At 57.5% G+C, this 9,468-nt stretch overlaps 1 long non-coding RNA gene across 1 annotated transcript; it reads right to left on the bottom strand.

Annotated features, from left to right (window-relative positions):
- Positions 1-448: 448 nt before the first annotated feature.
- On the bottom strand, positions 449-7,020 carry LOC117999937. The gene is made up of 3 exons (XR_004676347.1): positions 6,924-7,020; positions 6,661-6,774; positions 449-4,294 (listed from the first exon to the last, which is right to left on the bottom strand). It is a non-coding gene; the product is annotated as an uncharacterized LOC117999937 (long non-coding RNA).
- Positions 7,021-9,468: the final 2,448 nt, after the last annotated feature.

Genomic DNA, 9,468 nt, shown 5'->3' with positions numbered 1-9,468 from the left:
CATCTCCAGGCCCCAGCAGGGTGCCTGCTACAGGGACGGCTAATAGTGATAAATAAAAGAATAAATAATGGTTGAGTAATACACACCTTCGTACAATTAACCATGGTAGATGTTACTGATTTCGCCATCACATACATTAAATGTGCATAGATGTATGTTTAACCATCACACACACACAGTGAATGGGATGTTCTGTACCCGTTAAAGGTGATTAAGGTGCTAATGTATTTAAGATGAATATTATAGGAAAGTGAATTCTTGCTTTGTATAAAAAGGACTTCTATGGGGGCGCCTGGGTGGCTCAGTAGGTTAAGCGTCTGCCCTCGGCTCAGGTCATGATCCCGGGGTCCTGGGATCGAGTCCCCCGTCGGGCTCCCCGCTCAGCGGGAAGCCTGCTTCGCCCTCTGCCGCTCCCCCTGCTTGTGCTCTCTTCCTCCCTCTCAAATAACTAAATAAAAATCTTTAAAAAAAAGGGACTTCTATGTTAGAGAAGGAGATCCTCTTGGAGGCGCAGGTGCTCATGACCCAGACCAGGGCTTGACAGACTCGGCCTGTGGCCCCTGTTTTGTAGATAAAGTGGGATTGGGGCTCAGCCGCACCTGTTCATTTACGTATTGGGTACGGCTGCGTTTGGGCTACGAGTTGGGTGGTTGTGACAAAGACCGAATGGTCCTCAAGGCCTCAAATACTTATCTTCTGCCTCTTTGCAGGAAAAGTCTGTTGAGCCCCGGCCTAAACCAAAGAGGGACAGGGAGGTGTGGGCCCCCCGCCCTCCCCCATGGCGAGCCTCTTCAGATCAAGCAGACAGCGTCAATGGGACATTGTGCAGGTGTCCAGCACAGCTCTGCTCGTCACCCCTGCCCGGGAGGGACGTGGAGGGCTGGCCAGCGCTGGCCAAGGGGGGCACTCATGCCCAGAACGAAATTTCAAGAGGTCACCCCCCAAAAACCCACCAATAATGAAAATAATATTTTAATGCAATTTTAATGCAAAAAATCCATAATGAACAAAATGTCAATATTTTAAGTAAAAACGGGCTGTTTGTCTTGCGACCCCCCGCGTTTCTGTGCAGCCAGAAGATCTGATTCTGACCAGCGGGCCTTAGGGTTTAGAGGCAGATGGAAACAAAGTAGAGCTTTATGTACAGTCCCCCAGGTTTGAAATGTGGGGGGATATTTTGATAAGTGTGTGGGGTGCACACTCTCCCCCCGCCCCAGACTGCAGTGTGACCAGGCTGTGCCTGGGCTGGGGGTCCTGAGGTCTGGGGGGGTCCTCAGGCTGGGGGTGCTGGTCGGGTGGGGCTGTCCTCCCGCAAACGAGGGATGCATTCCCCGGTGAGTCCTGGGAGCCCAAGCTTCCTGCAGAGCGACACACGACACGTTCCCCCAAACACGTACCTAGTCTGTGGCGATGGGCAAAATAGAGTTTTATTCTTAAAAGGTCAATGCATTTGCTTTTATTTTTGCGAGTATGTATTTCCTCAGAGGACGGGTACCAAAGGATTGACTGTAATTCTGCGGGAATCCAAGAGATTTTTCAAAAGATTTAATTTAATTTATTTATTTAGAGAGAGCGAGTATGCAGAGCGGGGGAGGGCAGAGGGAGAGGGAGAGTCTCCAGCGGACTCCCCACTGAGCCCGCCCTGGGGCTCCAGCTCACGACCCTAAGAGCACGACCTGAGCCAAAACCAAGAGTCGGATGCTTAAACAGCTGAGCCTCCCAGGCTCCCCAAAATTTTTGTTGTTGGTAGCAAAGGGCCCCCAAACAGCGAGATGTTGAGTGTTGGGGACTGAGCCCCAGGGGTGCGTGGGCAGACGATGCATGGAGGGAGAGGGTGGGTCATCCGTCCCATCGGGCAGGCCAGCGCCTTGGGTTGGCCCTGGGGACTGGAGGACGCTTCTGGTGGGGCTGGTGGGGCCTGGAGCAGATTTGCAGCTTTCTGCCTGGGCTGCATCACCTGGGGAGGCTCACGTAAGGCTCGCGGAGACTGCGGCTTGGGAGAGTTTAGGCTCTGATTTGGGAGGAAAGCAGGAAAGCGGGGACCTCCCTTCCCTCTAAGCCCCGGGCCCCACGGGGCTAGGAAAGGGGCCATCCTGGCGCGTGGCCTCCTGCTTCTCCTTGCTGGAATCTCTGTCTTCTCTCTCCTTAGCGTTAGAATAGTTTACAATTTTGGAGTAATTTTGGATCTACAAAGAAGCTGCAGAAGAGGCAGAATTCCCTTCCACCTGCAGTCTCACATGTGGACGCCTCTGCGCCCGGGGCAACGGGATCCGAGCCGGGGAAGGAGCTGTGACCGGGATGCTCTAGGGACTGATCCACAGGTGCGCTCGGACGTTTCCGCCGCCCGCTGAAGACCCACCCACACCTGCTGCTCTGATCTGGGACGGCCCTCAATCCACCTGCCACCACTCGGGCACGTCGGAAGGGCGCTGGCCGGGGATTCGTAGACTGCCCTCCGTTTGGGTCTGTCTGGGGCTTCCTCGTGGTGAGATTAAGATTTCACTGTCTGCAGACGGGCTGCAGAAATGGGGCGCCCTCGGGGGGCACGTGGGCCTGGCGCACCTGGCCAAGGCAGTTTCTCTGCCAGCCCCCTGTCCTTGCCTGAACCACCCTCCACCTGCCGGCACGTCAAGAACGTTGGGTCAGCGTGGCCGTGACAATGCCCGCCCAGTCCCTGCCGGCCACTGGGGCTTGTAAACAGCAAACACTCATCTCTCCCGGTTCTGGGGGCCAGATGTCAAGATCCGGGTCCTGCAGGCTCGGTGTCAGGTGGGGACCCTTTCCCTGTTCCTGTGTCCTCTCGTGGAGGAAGGGCGTCACCGGGGTCTTTCCCATGGCCCTAATCCCATCGTAGGGGCTCCCCCTCCTGACCCATCTTTCCCCCAAGGGCCCCACCACCAACACGTGAATTTGGGGGGATGCACACATCCAGCCCACGGCGCTCGACATGCAGACACACAGCACTTCCCACGGCCTCCCTGGGCTCCCACGGCCACGGCACCGCTGAGAAGCCCCCCCCACGACCCACTAGCACGTTCACTCTTTCCAGATTACCTGTAGAAGCGGAGGCCTTACTGGGGAGAAGGGGGCGTGTCCAGTGATGGACTCTGTGCACACTGCCCATTGCCCAAGCCACACTGAAGGCTTCCAGAGCCGTGAATGGAGGAGGACGCAGTCTTGGAAAGAGCAGAGGAGGCCAGGGGACACTCTGCCCCCAAATCCAGGGCCTTTCCCTCATCTCTCCAGGGAAGGCCTCTGCTCAGAGTCTCCCAGCTTTTCAGAAACGCTGCTGGGGAACACCCCGAGTTCCCGGGGAGCCCCCAGAGACAGCGAAGGCTGAGAGTCCTCACCTCGGGCTTCTGGAGTCTCAGATGACGAGCGTCTTGCTCCGAAATCTCAGGCAGCAGGGGCGGATCCGGGATCCTCGCTGTGCTCTCCCCCCCCAAGCCCACGCCCTCACTCCGGGAACGCCTCTTGCTTTTTTCCCTTTGGGGAAGGTTGTGCGGGCACGCGGGCAGGGCCAGGGCCAGGGCGCGGGGCGGGGACCGTGCATCCGTCCTGGAATGCTCGAGGTTTCCCTGCGGGCTGCCTCCATCCACAGGTGGTATCTTTACAGGTGATTTTCATGCTTCATAAAAACATGATTTATATGATTTATAAAATGTTACATGATTTATATGGCCTGTTAAATAGATGAAGGGGCTGGCTGGGCTCACGGGTCCTGCTCTCCGCGGGTTGGTCAGCCCGCAGCTTCCCTCAGTCAAAGGATGTTCTACCCATGGTGGGGGCCTGCGGCAGGCCGTGGTGGTCCCCACCCCCTTGCCAGTGGGCCGGCCACAGCCCCAGGGCTCTGCGGTGGGGAGAGGACATAATCGCCCATAAGGTCGGAGCGTGATCAGAGTCGCAAACCCTGGAGCATCACGGAAAGCTTCCCGGAGGCGGTGGTACTGGAGAGGAGTCTGGAGAGTGCAGGGAGGGAAGCAGATGCGGGCTGGGGGTGAGCAGCGGTCACAGTGAACGCAGGCTGCGGGATGGAGTGTGGATCCCCAGAGTGGAGAGGGGGAGAGAACCTGCTGTTCTGGCAGCTCATGTGTCTCACGGGGCTGTGAACGCTGGCAGGGGTGGGAGGAAGCTCAGCACTCCCCTGGGGACGTGGCCCGCCGCCTGTGTCCACCTGGACGGAGAGACGCGTCCCTCATCAGCACCCGGGCCTCTCTTCCTGTTACAGGAGGAGGAACAGGGACGGAGAGGGGGCCCCACGACCGTCTCCAGGACCCCCGAGCTCTGCGTCCCTCTGCAAAGGGAAGGAGGAAGTGGGTTGAATCCCACAACAGGGGATCGGTGCTCCACGCAGGAGTCTCTCCAGAGCGGGGAACAGGACTTGCTCCCACTAAGCCCGTCAGGATAAACTCGGATGAGAAATGGGGGCACAGCAGAGGGGGCTCCCTTGGCCACCACCTCATTGCCCCACTGGCTTTCAGATCCGTCTTCCAGTCTGGCCACACCATGCAGGAGCCCGAGGGGTGCGCCCCCAAGTGTCCTCTCATCTCCCGGATGCCCGTCCCCAAGATGAACCCCAACCCTCAGACTGATGTGCGTCACCTTTGCCCAAGCTTGGCTGCCCCAGGCTCCCAGCTCAGACGTGGCTGCTGGCCCCTAAGCCAGAAACACCTGCATGTTTGAGCTCCACGCGCCGTCCTTTTGCCCCCAAACATCTCTGGGATCCCCCTCCTTGGTCCACCATCACCAGCAACCACACCATTTCTTGCCCTGACCGAGAATAAATAGCCCTCATGGGACCAGGGTCTCCCGCTAGTCGGTCCTTCACACTGCCCCCCATGCAGCCTTTTCCACCCACACCCGACCCCCTGTCTCTTGTCTGTGTAAGACCCTTCCGCTGCCCCCAGGTCCCCTGCAGCATCAGCCCCGAGCCCCGGGCTTTCCGGCCTCGCCCAGAGGCTCCTGGCAAGTGATCTCTCCGTCCGACCTCCCCAGCTACCTGCTCCACACCAATAACCCATCATCGGATGCACTTGCCGGTGACCAGTGGTGGTTCACCACCCCTGGCTTGTCCAGATGTAGTAGCCCCTCTCTAGAAATGCCATCTCTGTTGGTCTCCCTGGAGAACTCCTATTCATCCTTCAAAACCAGCCCTCCCTGACTCCGTCCCCCTACCTGAGCCTCCCGCCCAGCAGATCGGTCCCGGCCGCGTGGTGGTGTGCCAGGTTCTGTTCTGGGGTTTGCACATGTGGACAGAGGTGGTGTCCTGGACCAGCCCTCTCTCCCATGGGGCCCACACTCTCCTGGGGGCAGAGGATGCTCGTGGGGAGGCCGAATTGCTCTGGGGAGACCCCAGCAGAGTCCTGGCCTCAAGAGGGATGTCTGGGTGGGTAGTCAGGGAGGCCTTCCTGAGGAGGAGACCCTGGAGCTGAGGCCCCGAGACAGAGGGACACAGGGAGCTGGAGGGAGGGCCCCTAGGTGGGGGCAAGGCTCGCCCAGAGGACCGAGTGGGCACACTGAAGGGGTAGGCGGGTGGCTGGAGAGAAGCGGGCATGAGGCGGGGGCCGATGCTCATTCCTAAATCCAACCTAAACTTAGCAGGGCCGAGTGGATAGAGCAGAGCCGATGAGAGCGAGCTCTGGGCTCCCGTGAAGACTCTGGGCTGGTTGCCCAGCCTCGCGGAGCTCTGTCTCTAACCTCTGCCCCCAGGACCCCCCCCGAAGGTGCTGATGCCCGTGCTCCCCACCCGGGGCTCTCTCTGCAGCTACTTCCATTTGCTAGCAGTTCAGGCTTTGGCTCGCACATCACCGCCTCCAGGAGACCCTCCTGATTGCCCTTCCCAAAGCAGCACTCCCAACGCTCTTCACGTCTTTCCTTCCCTGGCTTTTTGGCTCAGGTTCGCGGGCAGAACGCCCACCAGCGGGCAAACCCCTTGAGGCCAGGGACCCGACCCTTCTGTTTACCTCTGTTTTACCCCCAGCGGCCAGGACGCTGCCTGGCGGGCCGCCGTGCCTGGCAAACATTTGCCAAGTGAACCGTGGTGCTTGGCATTTCTTTTTCCTTCCTAGTGATTAACACGCATGGGTTTCTCTTCAAAGAGCAGGTGGTGTCAGACTCAGGGCGTTCGACTCTGGTGCGGCTCAGAACTCATCACCTTCCAGCCGCAAGTGGGGAGAATCTTGGACCGAGGTTTAAACAAACGCTCGAGCTCCCTCTTTGACCCAGCTGACCTTCCGGTGAGCTCAGAGTCACAAACCATTACTGTCTCTGCGGGCGGGGAGCACCCCGGGCACCTCCTGGCACCAGGCACATCTGCCCGAATCAGTAGCCGGGTCTCCAGATCCGACGCACGGCCAGGAGCGCTCTTCCTCTGTGAGTCTGCTCTTGGCGTCCGAGACCTCGGATACGCACTCGGCATCGGAGAAGTAGAAGCTGTGCGTTTAGAGCCGGAAAGAACCGGTGAGTTGAAAAGGACTTGTCCGGAGCCTGGCGCCTGGACTCCTGCCCGGGTGCTCCCCGCACCCTGGCCTCGTTCTGGCCATCGGGACCATTCCCGGGCCCGGAGACCCAGTGTCCGTCCCTGCCCCTTGGCAGCCGTGGAGGGAGCTTCGTGAAATCCCCTGCTCTTTAGAGTTGTAGTAAAACGCACACGGAACTTACCATTGGGTGGCATTGAGCACGCTCCCCGTGTCGCGCGGCCACCGTCCGTCTCCAGGACCCTGGCCATCCCGCAGAACTGGAACTCCAGAAGCTCTACGGATCCAGGTGCCCCACCTGTTAAGTGGGGGTGAGGATGCTGCTCGTCACACACATGCTCGAGGGCCAGGGGGGCGGCCCATGCAGAGAGCGCGTCTGGAACCCACTCAGAGCAGGAGCTCCGTAGGCGTTACTTAAATCGGAATCTGAAGAACTCAGGTACCGACCTTGGCCACATGCAGCTATGAAGTTAATAAATCAGATTCTCCCACGGGTATTTCCTGAAGTTGTTCTGAAGGACGTTGTGTTAAAAGCTTACTCTTTATCATAACAACACATGAAACAAAAGCGGGGTGCAGGGGCGGGGGGAGGCGGGGAAGCGGGCATCCTGTTTGCAGGACTCGCCCATGAAGCACGTACCCGCTCACCACCCCCTCTTGCTTGTTTCGGGAGATCACGCGTCACTAAATTCACCGTCGCCACTGTTTGTAAACGCCCGGGCCCGCGACATCGGGGACGTCCACCCCCAGCTGTCTCCGGAGCTTTCCGTCCCCACTAAACATGAACCCCCCTCCCACCCCCAGCCCTGGAAACCACCACCTACTTTCTGCCTCTTTGAAACGTCATCCCTGTCCCGGGAGAGTAATAGCCCGTCGCTCGTGCACATGGCCACCTGTTTACCTGCCGCGGACACGCGGACGGACCCTCGGGCTGACCCCACCTGTGAATGGGGCGCACACGCGTGTGTCCCACGCTGCAGCTTGGACGAGCCTCAGACACGGCCCGTTCACGCGGAAGCGTGTGCTTTACGACGGTTACTTCCATGTTGAGTCAGCGTCACTCAAAGACTACCGAAGGGGGCAGGCCGGCCCCCAGCTATTTTCACAGTGATGCGCAGCCCCTGGGTTTGCCCAGGTGAAGACCTGAGTGGGTTGAGGCCTCCAGAAGCTCCGGGATCACACTGTTAGCTTTGTCCTGTGTGCTCGGGAGAGTACCCCTCCACCCCGAGCCTGGCGGGGACCACGCAGGGCTGTGTGGTGTTTGCTCCCCGGCGGCTGAGTGCAGGGCACTGACGTCGGGAGGACTGAGACTGTGGCTACTCTGCTCACCTGCATTGACTCATCTAATCCTCAGGAGGGTTTATTTTTTTCTGCATTTTACAGATGGGGAAAAATGAAGGATCGGAGAATGCACCCACAAAGCGCAGATGTAGGAGCCGGGGCCTGAGCTGTGCACTCTACCATATTCTGGCAGGAACAGACAGCCACTTAGTGGCAGCCTGATCACATCCTAGGCTGTTTCCCCTGTATGGCCTCCCCAGGAGGGACACCTGTTTGCAGCTGGAGCTTGGTTCTTTGCTACGTGTCATGCGCTGGCCAAAGTGGATTTACGGAGTGGCTTTTATAGCATGTGGTATCTCACACAGCCCCACTTTCCATTAAGTCTTATTATTGCAAAATGAGCAATTGCAACGAGCAATTGCAACATGAGCAGATGCCCATGAGCATCGCTGGCTTCATGTTGTACCCCGATCTCAACAAGCAAGTGCCGTTAGAAGCATTCCAGTGGTCAATGGAAGAATCAGCCAGAGTAGCAGTCCTAGCTGGAGAGAAGAGCTTTTAAGCTTGGGGATCCCGTCTGGCAGGATGTGGGAGATGCTCTGCACCAACGTCCAATGTGGGAGGAAGGGGCGCCCACCAAGGACCCTCCTTTGTAATCACTTTCCTGACGTCTGCTTAGAGGTTTCAGCAGCTGGGGGAGAAGCCCCATAAGCTGTGGGCTGTGCCCTGTGATCAAGGTAGAAGCGAAGGCCTTCACTTGAATTTCTTTGTTTTCTATGAGGACAATTTTCTCTTCTTATTACTATGTACAGGATGTAGGGATGGCAGCCGAATTCATTGCAGGGCTCACAGGTGGCAGAGGGCAAGGCAGAAGGACCGTGATAGACCCGAGGGAGAAGGGATATTCTCCAGAGATTCCAGACTTTAAATAAGTGCATTTAGCATCTGCACGTGGTTCTGGGTTGACACTTTTGGGGAAGACGGAAGGGTAGTGTTTTCGTGGTGGATCTTTCATGTGAAGCTTCTCCAAGATCCTGGCATTATGAAAAATTGTACCATCGTGTGCCTTGTACACGTGTGGGGCATGCATGTCCGTGTGTGTGTGCATGTGTGCGCACATCTGTGTGGTATGTGTGCATGTATGTGTGTGGTGTGTTTGCGTGTGTAGGTATGTGTGCGTGCACGTGTGTGGCATGTATGTGTGCATGTGTGCATGTGTGTGTCATGTGTGTATGTGTGTGCGCATGTGTATATGTATGTGTGGTGTGCATGCATGTGTGCGGTGTATGTGCGTGTGCATGTGTGTCATGTGCGTATGTATGTGCGTGTGTGCATGTGTGTATGTATGTGTGCGTGTGCATGTGTGTATATGTATGTGCGTGTGTATATGTGTGGGCATGCTTATGTATGTGTGCGTGCATGTGTGTGGTGTGTTTGCGTGTGTGTATGTGTGCATGTGTGTGCTGTGTATTCTGTGCATGTGTGGGTGTGTGCACGTGTGTGCACGTGTGTGTCGTGTGTGTGCATATGTATGTGCGTGTGTATGTGTGGGGTGCGTGCATATGTGTGGTGTGTTTGTATGTGCGCGTGTGGCATGTATGTATGTGCATGTGTGCACGTGTGTATGTATGTGCGTGTGTGCACGTGTGTATATGTATGTGCGTGTGTCTGTGTGGTGTGCGTGCATGTGTGTGGTGTGTTTGCGTGTGCG

Source organism: Mirounga leonina, unplaced genomic scaffold (assembly GCF_011800145.1).
Source record: "Mirounga leonina isolate KUSES-001 unplaced genomic scaffold, KU_Mleo_1.0 Mir_488, whole genome shotgun sequence".
NCBI lineage: Eukaryota > Metazoa > Chordata > Mammalia > Carnivora > Phocidae > Mirounga > Mirounga leonina.
This window is presented reverse-complemented; position numbering and strand designations above follow the sequence as displayed.